General features: G+C 44.8%; 1 long non-coding RNA gene across 1 annotated transcript; it reads left to right on the top strand.

Moving 5' to 3' along the window:
* Nucleotides 1-566: 566 nt before the first annotated feature.
* Nucleotides 567-8745, top strand: LOC121270173. The gene is made up of 3 exons (XR_005941486.1): nucleotides 567-719; nucleotides 1800-1918; nucleotides 8359-8745. It is a non-coding gene; the product is annotated as an uncharacterized LOC121270173 (long non-coding RNA).
* Nucleotides 8746-9539: the final 794 nt, after the last annotated feature.

The raw sequence follows: 9539 nt of genomic DNA, 5'->3' as shown, positions 1-9539 counted from the left end.
CCATATTATAAGCGATGCAAGAAAAATTATTGGACTAATGCTACAACTGAAAGGTTATACCTATCAAGAAATATTGAACAGGCTGGAGACGTTTAATGTGGAAACGTGAGTGATGGGTGACTTGATTGAGGAATCTTAGATCACATAAGTGTTTCTACAGGCTAGACAGCTGGTAGATGTTTCCAGTTTTACAAGGACGAAAATAAATATAAATTAGTAATGAATCTAATGTGCAGTTCAAAAAAAACTTCCTTAACCAGAGATAAAAACGGAAAATACTGGAAATACTCAGCATATCTGGCAGTATCTGGGGAATGGGAAACAGGCTCAACTTCCGTATAATGATGCAGTGCCGTTCTAATGAAAAGTCATCGACCTGAAATGTAAACTATGTCTTCCTTTCCACAAACACAACAGGTCTACTGAATGTTTCGATTCAACAATATCGACTCTCAATGGCTGGGTTTTTACCCAGCATTCTCGGCAGGGAAGAATGTGTCCTATCCAGACTACAGGGAGCTTGCTGCACAGGCGTACTAGCCAGCTGGAAGTTGAGCATGCGCATTGCGGTCCCCGACTGGGACATGCGCACTGTAGGTTGTTCCTGGACTAAGACGGAGAAGGGAGAAACAATCGAGTGTGGTCGAGTAATGGAGCCGCTGGATGGGTGGAGAGGATTAAAGCCAGCGGAGTGGACGGAGACGCTTCATAAACACCTGGTGAATACCTCAAAACCCCGCTACGAAGCTACCGATCCTGCGTTTTCACAGGATGGGATGACAGTTGTTGGCCTGCTCTGGGTCTTAGGCCCGAGTTAATGGCCGCCATCTTTACTAGGGGCGAGATGCAGCAGGGCGCATGCGCGGTCATCCCTGTCCCTGTCAGCAGGAGGAATGTTGTAAATTTCAATAACAAAAACAAAAATACCTGGAAAAACTCAGCAGGTCTGACAGCATCTGCGGAGAGGAACACAGTTAACGTTATGACTCTTAAACAGAACTAAGGAAATAGAGAAATGAGGTGAAATATTAGCTGGTTTAAGGGGGGGGGGGTGGGGGTGGAGGGTAGAGCTGGATAGAGGGCCAGTGATATTTGGAGATAACCAAAAGATGTCATTCGACAAAAGGACAAAGAGGTGTTGAAGCTGGTGATATTATCTAAGGAATGTGATAATGAAGGTACAGATAGCCCTAGTGGGGGTGGGGTGGGGTGGGGGGAAGGGATCGGAAAAGGCAGAGATAAAACAATGGATGGAAATATATTTTAAAATAATGGAAATAAGTGGGAAAAGAAAAACCTATATAAATTATTGGGAAAAAGGGGTCTCTGACAGAGGATGGAGATGAAGGAGAGAGTTCATTTTCTAAAATTGTTGAACTCACTATTCAGTCCAGAAGGCTGTAAAGTGCCTAGTCGGAAGATGAGGTACTTTTCCTCCAGTTTGCGCTGAGCTTAAACCAGCTTATATTTCACCTTTTTTCTATTTTTGCTTAGTTCTGTTGAAGAGTCATGCGGACTTGAAACGTTAACTGTGTTCCTCTCCGCAGATGCTGTCAGACCTGCTGAGTTTTTCCAGGTATTTTTGTTTTTGTTTTGGATTTCCAGCATCCGCAGTTTTTTGCTTTTATCTTTGTGAATTTCTATACTGGACTGACAGGGATGGATTTTGGAAACTCCTTTTACAAGGGGTGAGAAGAGGTGAATTTCCACACAGCAAACTCAAACGAAGAGTAATGTTCGTCTCTTCTAAATTTCTATCCTGAACTGACAATAAAGGTCTTTGTAAATTTGTTTTACAGGATTATTAGAAGTGGAGGATTGACGGACGGGAAACTCAAACCAAACGTCACATCCAGATCTGACAGAGTCACTCGATTCATCAGGACCTGAATCAGCATCTGAATGTGGAATGGAAAAGGTTTGTCTGTTCTGTCTGTGTAAAAGCACCATATTGAACAAACCCTGATTAGATCACACCAAGATAATATGTTCAGTTTTGTGCAACAAACCTAAGGAAGGATAGAATGGTTGTGGAGAGAGTGTAGCACAGATTTACCTGAGTGATACCTGAACTCCAAGGGTTTAATTACAAAATCAGATTACAGGAAAGACCCATAGAGCCATTGCAACACAGAGGAGGCCATTTGGCCCAGTGTGCCCATGCCAGCTCTCCAGAGCAACCCAATGAGACCTATTCCCCTGCTCCACGTCCCTGTATCCTTGCCAGTTTATTTCCCTCAAGTGGTTATTCTCCATTACATCCCCCTATATCTATTACCCTAAAACTTAAACCTGTGCCCCCTAGACTTTGTTCAATCAACTGATGGGAACAGATTTTCTTTGTCCATCTTATCTAAAGCTCATAATTTTGTACACCTCTACCAATCTGCCCTCACCTCTTTGCTAGAACCATTCGGTTAAATCTCCTCTGCACCTTCTCAAGGACCTTTACATCTCTCCTGAAGTGTGGTGATCAGAACTGGACACAAATACTCGGGTTGTGGCCTAACCAGAGCCTAACAAAGATTCAGCATAACTTCCTTGCTTTTGTACTCAATAGCTCTATTTATGAAGCCCAAGATTCCAAATATCTTGCTAATTGCTCTCTTAATCTATCCTGTCACTCTCAAAAAATCTCTGCACATAAAGGGCCAGATCCCTCTGACTCTACACGATGTTTAGACCTGTACCATGAGGCTGCTATTGTCTTTCTCTCCCCATCCCTCCTGTCAAAATCCATCACCCCGCTGTGAGGGTTGTAATCCCTGGAATTTAGAAGATTACAAGGTGATTTGATTAAAGTTTTTGGGATATTAATTAGAATTGACAGGGTAGATAGAGAGAAACTATATCCAATGGTTGGGGAATCTAGGACGAGTGGGTGGAGGCTAAACATGAAATCAGGTTCCAGCACCTTTTCAGGTAGAGAGTTCCAGATCAGGACAACTCTCTGTTGGTGCAGAAACTGCTGAATTCGATGTTGAGCTTGATGTAGTGTCTTTGATGAACGGACCACAGGAGACTCAGTTACAGGTTACGATCGTTTATTCGAGCAATTGCTGGGAGGGCACCATCTCAATACAGCTTGAGACAGCACTCTGCTAAGCTACAAGTGTTCACCATATTTATACATTATTGGTCACGTACAAGAACATCCTCCAGATTCCGATCTCGTCAACATATAGGTTTACATTAAACAGACAGGTCTCTGGTACAAAGGTAACCTTACTTTCACCCAGGCAGAGACCTGCCTTCCTGTCTCAGCTGGGACCATCTGTCCTTCCCTATCTGTTGAAGAGCACACTTAATCTATGTTATTGCCATCCTCTGACTCCAGTCTAACTCCCAGGACCTTGCTGGTGATTGCAAACCCTGACGGTGTACAAAGTTCAGCATTCTCTCTGCCCCAGCCTGAACTTTAAATGTTAACTACTTAGCAATTGTGGTTTTGCATGCTGGGATATTTTAAGTCAAGTCCCTTGACCATTACTGTATTCCTTTATTTCCCCCTAACAAGCTCTAAAGGTTGTAAAGTACAGAATCGAAAGATGAGATGCTGTTCCTCGAGCTCCCTTTGAGCTTCATTGGAACAGTTCTGGAGGCCGAGATCAGAGCGAGAGTGGAGCAGAGAATTAAAATGACAAGTGACTGGAAGCTCAGGGTCAAGCTCACAGACTGAACAGAGGTCGTCCCACAAGTGATCACCCAATCTGTTTTTCATCTTCTCAGTTTAGAGCAGGCCAGACCATAAGCAGTTAATACAGTAACTAAGCTGCAAGAAGTACAAGTAAATCACTGTTCATTTCATCCCACAAAATCTCAAACATAACCTGATGAAATATACTTTATTTGAAGAGGAGGGGATACAAAGTAAAGCAAGCAGACTGCCAAAATATTAAATTTCACCCTAGCCATAAAGATTGTTAACATCAGCAGAAATAAACCCCAATGTCAAAATCAACATGGTTCAGCCCTCGGTGTGATTACCAGCAGCAATAACAGCAGAATCCAACTCCTGCTGTCACTTGTCAACCCACTGGTCGGCCTGCAGGCTGGATGAATGAGTGAAGCCCCTCCCCAGTATGAACTCGCTGGCATTTCAGCAGATCCCTTGTGCTTTTCAAGCTCATCTTGCAGCCAGAATATTTAAACAGTCTCTCATAAGTGTGCACTCCCTGGTGTGACTGAAGGTGTGATAAAATCCTTTCCCACATTCCATGCAGATGAACAGCCTCTCCCCTGTGTGACTGTGGCATTGAGTTTCCAGATCCCAGTCACAGAGGTTTACTGCATAGAAAAAGGCCCTTCGGCCCATCGAGTCTGCACCAGTCAAACAAGTTTCTAACTATTCTAATCCCATTTTCCAGCACTAGGCCCATAGCCTTCTATGCCATGGCATCGCAAGTGCACATCCAAATACTTCCTAAATGTTATGAGGGTTTCTGCCTCTACCACCCTTTCAGGCAGTGAGTTCCAGATTCCCACCACTCTCTGGGTGAAAAAGTTTTTCCTCACATCCCCTCTAAACCTCCTGCCCCTTACCTTAAATCTATGTGCCCTGGTTATTGATCCCTCCATCAAGGGGAAAAGTTCATTCCTGTCTACCCTATCTATGCCCTTCACAATTTTATATGCCTCAATCATGTCCCCCCCAAATCTCCTCTGCTCCAGGGAAAATAACCCACTCTATCCAATCTCTCTTCATAACTAAAACTCCCCAGCCCAGGCAACATCCTGGTAAATCTCCTCTGCACTCTCTCCAGTGCAATCACATCCTTCCTATAATCTGGATTCCAGAACTGCATGCAATACTCTAGCTGTGGCCTAACCAGCATTTTATACCGTTCCAGCATAACCTCCCAGCTCTTATATTCTATGCCTTAGCTAATAAAGTATCCCAAAAGCTTTCTTAACCACCTTACCTACCTGTCCCGCTATCTTAAAGGACCAGTGGACATGCACACCAAGGTCCCCGATCCTCGTCACTTCCCAGGGTCCTAATATTCATCGTGTATTCCCGTGCCTTGTTTGTCCTGCCCAAGTGCATCACCTCACACTTGTCCAGGTTAAGTTCCATTTGCCACTGATCAGCCCATCTGACCAGCTCGTCTATATCCTCCTGTAATCTCAGGCTATCCTCTTCATTATTTACCACCCCACCAATTTTCGTCTCATCCGCAACTGATCAACCCTCCTACATTCAAGTCTGAATCGTTTATAAATACCACATGACAGATAATTGAATTCCTTTCAAGATCCCCACATTAAGGAGTCAGTTACTGCAGTAAAGAGAGATGATATCTTCGAGGAGGCATCAAATGAAGCTTTGTGGATAGAGCTTAGGAATAAAAAAGGGGCAGCCACATTGTTAGGTGTTTATTATAGACCCCCAGATAGTCAGCTGGAAATTGAGGAGCAAATATGTGCAAAATTTGTGGAGGTGTGTAAAAGCAATAACAATAAGGTAATTATATTAGGTGATTTTAACATTCCCAACATTAATTGGGATAGGCATAGTGTTAAGGGCTTGGATGGAGTGGATTTCTTGAAATATGTGCAGGAGAACTTTTTTGGTCAATATGTAGAGGGTCTAACAAGGGACAGCGCAGAGCTGGACCTAATTCTGGGGAATGAAGCTGGACAGGTGGCTGAGGTGGTGGTGGGCGAGCATTTTAGTGATAACGACCACAACATGGTACAGTTTTAAGTTTGTTATGGACAAAGAAATCGATAAGTTGCAAAAAAAATGCTTTGGATTGGGGAAGAGTGGATTTTAGTAAAATAAGGCAGGATCTGGCCAAGGTAGACTGGGAACAGTTACTTGTAGGAAAATTTACAGAGGAGCAGTGGGGGGGCCATTCAAAAAGGAAATGGGGAGGATACAGACTAAACCTGTTCCATCTAGGGTGATAGGAAGGAGTAACAAGCCCAGAGAACCATGGATGACGAGAGATATTCAGGTTACGATGAGAAGGAAAAGTGAGGCTTTTAACAGGTACAAGGGAAGCAAATCAGTGGAGCCATTAATGGAGTACAGAAAGTGTAGGGTGGAGCTTAAGAAAGCAATTAGGAGAGTAAAGTGGGGATATGAGAAAGCTCTGGTTGGTAAAAGTAGGGGAAATCCCAAGATATTCTATAAGTATATCAATGGGAAGAGGATAATCAGGCCCCCTAAGGGACCAAGGAGGAAATCTATGGGTGGAGCCAGATGACATCACTATAGTGTTGAATGAATATTTCACATCCGCTTTCACCCAAGAGAATAAGTATGAAAGTATCGAACTAGGGGAGAGAGACTGCGAGGTTCTTAAGTAAATTGATCTAGGGAGTGACAAGGTATTGGAGGTGTTGGCAGGCATAAAAGTGGACAAATCTCCCAGTCCGGATGATTTGTGTGCCAGACTGCTGATGAAGGCAAGGGAGGAGATCGCAGGGGCTGTGACCCAAATTTTTAATTCCTCTCTGGCCACGGGGGAGGTGCCAGAGGACTGGAGAACAGCTAATGTGGTTCCTCTATTTAAGAAAGGTGTAGAGATAATCCAGTGACTTTCACATCAGTGGTAGGGAAACTATTGGAGATCATTCTGAAGGAGAGAATCTATCTCCGCTTGGAGAGGCAAGGTTTGATCAGGGATAGTCAGCATGACTTTGTCATAGGGAGGTCATGCCTAACAAATTTGATTGAATTTTTTGAGGAGGTGACCAGGTGTGTAGGTGAGGGTAGTGCAGTTGATGTAGTTTATATGGATTTCAGCAAAGCCTTTGACAAGGTCCCACATGGGAAACTTATAAAGAAGGCAAATGCACATGGGATAAAGGGTAATTTGATAAGATGGATTCAAAATTGGCTTAGTTGTAGGAGACAGAGGGTGATGACATAAGGATGCTTTAGTGACTATAAGCCAGTGTCCAGTGGAGTACCACATGAATCTGTGCTGGGTCCCCTATTATTCGTCATTTATGCAAACAACATAGATGACTATGTGGGGGTTAGGATTAGTAAATTAGCGGATGACACAAAGATTGGCCGGGTGGTTAACAGTGAGGTTGAGTGTCTTGGGCTACAGGAAGATATAGACGGGATGGTCAAATGGGCAGATAAGTGGCAGATGGAATTTAACCCTGAAAAGTGTGAGGTGATACGCTTTGGAAGGAGTAATTTGACAAGGAAGTATTTAATGAAAGGCATGACACTAGGAAGTTCTGAGGAACAAAGGGACCTTGGCGTGTGTGTCCATAGATCTCTGAAGGTGAAGGGGCATGTTAGTGGGGTGGTGAAAAAGGTATATGGGACACTTGCCTTTATCAATCGAGGCACAGATTACAGAAGTAGGGAGGTCATGTTGGAGTTGTATAGAACCTAGGTGAGGCCACATCTGGAGTATTGTGTGCAGCTCTGGTCGCCACATTTTGGAAGGATGTGATTGCACTGGAGGGGGTGCAGAAGAGATTCACCAGGATGTTGCCTGGGATGAAACATTTAAGTTATGAAGAGGGGTTGGATAGACTTGGGTTGTTTTCGTTGGAGCAGAGAAGACTGAGGAGCGACCTGATCGAGGTGTACAAGATTATGAGGGGCATGGACAGGGTGGATAGGGAGCAGCTGTTCCACTTAGTTGAAAGGTCAGTCACAAGGGGGCATAAGTCAAGGTGGGGGGCAGGAGGTTTAGGGGAATGTGAGGAAAAACTTTTTTACCCAGAGGGTGGTGACGTTCTGGAATGCACTGCCTGGGAGGGTGGTGGAGGCGGGTTGCCTCACATCCTTTAAAAATTACCTGGGTGAGCACTTGGCACGTCATAACATTCAAGGCTATGGGCCACGTGCTGGTAAATGGGATTAGGTATGTAGCTCAGGCGTTTCTCACGTGTTGGTGCAGACTTGATGGGCCTCTTCTGCACTGAGATTCTGTGATTGACACAGTTTCTCCCCAGTGTGATTGCACTTGTTGTTTAACAAGAGAGATGATCACTTGAAACCTTGACTACATGCAGAACGCGTGTATGGTTTCTCCCTGCTGTAAATGGTGCTCTTTGTGGTGCTGAAGCGAGTCACAGTCCCAGTGACCAGGAGAGTAAATGATTGACTCATTAATTTTCTTCCCACTCTGCAGACAGGAGCTGGAGAACTGAACCCAGGCAGAGGAGAGGGAGGGAGAAAACTGGGAGTGGAGGAAAGGAATGCTGGAGATGGTGAGATGGGTTTGGATTACAGCCCAGGGAGGAGGGAGAGTGTGTGGGACAGGGACTTACAACTTTGGGGGAACTAGAGAGGAAAAAATATCCCATAGAAACGAGAATTGTCTGCTCTGAATTTCTATCATGGACTGACAGGAATGACTTTGTAAACTCTTTTTCCAGGGCATAAGGTGGAGAAAATTTATAGACATGAAACTCAAATCAGACATCACATCAAGATCTGACGGGTCACTCGATTCATCAGAACCTGAATATCATCGGCCTTTGAATGTAGAATGAGAAATTTTTGTCTGTAGGGAAAGATTTCAAACATCAGTGTGACTGGAAAAGCAGCGAGACACACACACCTGGGTGAGTGTTCCAGTGAACTGACTGTGGAAAGAGCTTTAACCAGTTACACAGCCTGAAAAAACAGCACATCATTCACAGCGGAGAGAAAGTGTACCCCTTTTTCTGTGTGTGGACGAGGCTTCAACTGATCATTGATTTTTCTAACAGTGACCATAGTCCCACAGCATCTCTGTAGAAGCACAAGGACACCCACACCATGGAGAAACCATGGAAATGTGGGGACTGTGGGAAGGGATTCAATTATCCATCCAAACTGGAAACTCATCGACGCAGTCACACTGGGGAGAGACCGTTCATCTGTTCTGATTGCGGGAAGGGATTCACTCAGTTATCTACCTTGTTAACACACCAGCGAGTTCACACAGGGGAGAGACCATTCACCTGCTCCGTGTGTGGGAAGGACTTTACTAAATCATCTACCCTGACTGAACACAAGCGAGTTCACACCGGGGAGAGGCCATTTAGTTGCTCTCACTGCGGGAAGAGGTTTGGGCGGTCATCCAATCTCACTGAACATCTCCGTGTCCACACTGGGGAGAGACCGTTCACCTGCCCCGTGTGTGGGAAGGGATTCACTTGTTTAACCAACCTCACATCACACCAACTTGTTCACACTGATCAGAGACCTTTTCAATGTTCTGACTGTGATTCTGGCTTTAAAAGCACAAGGGATCTGCTGATACACCAACACAGTCACACCGGGGAGAGGCCATTCATCTGCTCCGAGTGTGGTAAGGGATTCACTCACGCATCCAACCTGCTGGCACACCAGCGAGGCCACACCGGGGAGAGGCCATTCACCTGCTCAAAGTGTGGGAAGAGATTTCGTCGCTCATCTGATGTTCAGAGTCACCAGCGAGTTCACATGGGGAGGATCCGTTCAGCTGCTCTGTTTGTGGGAAGGGATTCACTCACTCATCCACCCTGCTGAGACACCAGCGAGTTCACAAGTGACTCCAGGTGTTGGATTCCACAGTTAATGCCATCCAGAA

The sequence above is a fragment of the Carcharodon carcharias genome, chromosome 27 (genome assembly GCF_017639515.1).
Source record: "Carcharodon carcharias isolate sCarCar2 chromosome 27, sCarCar2.pri, whole genome shotgun sequence".
NCBI lineage: Eukaryota > Metazoa > Chordata > Chondrichthyes > Lamniformes > Lamnidae > Carcharodon > Carcharodon carcharias.
This window is presented reverse-complemented; position numbering and strand designations above follow the sequence as displayed.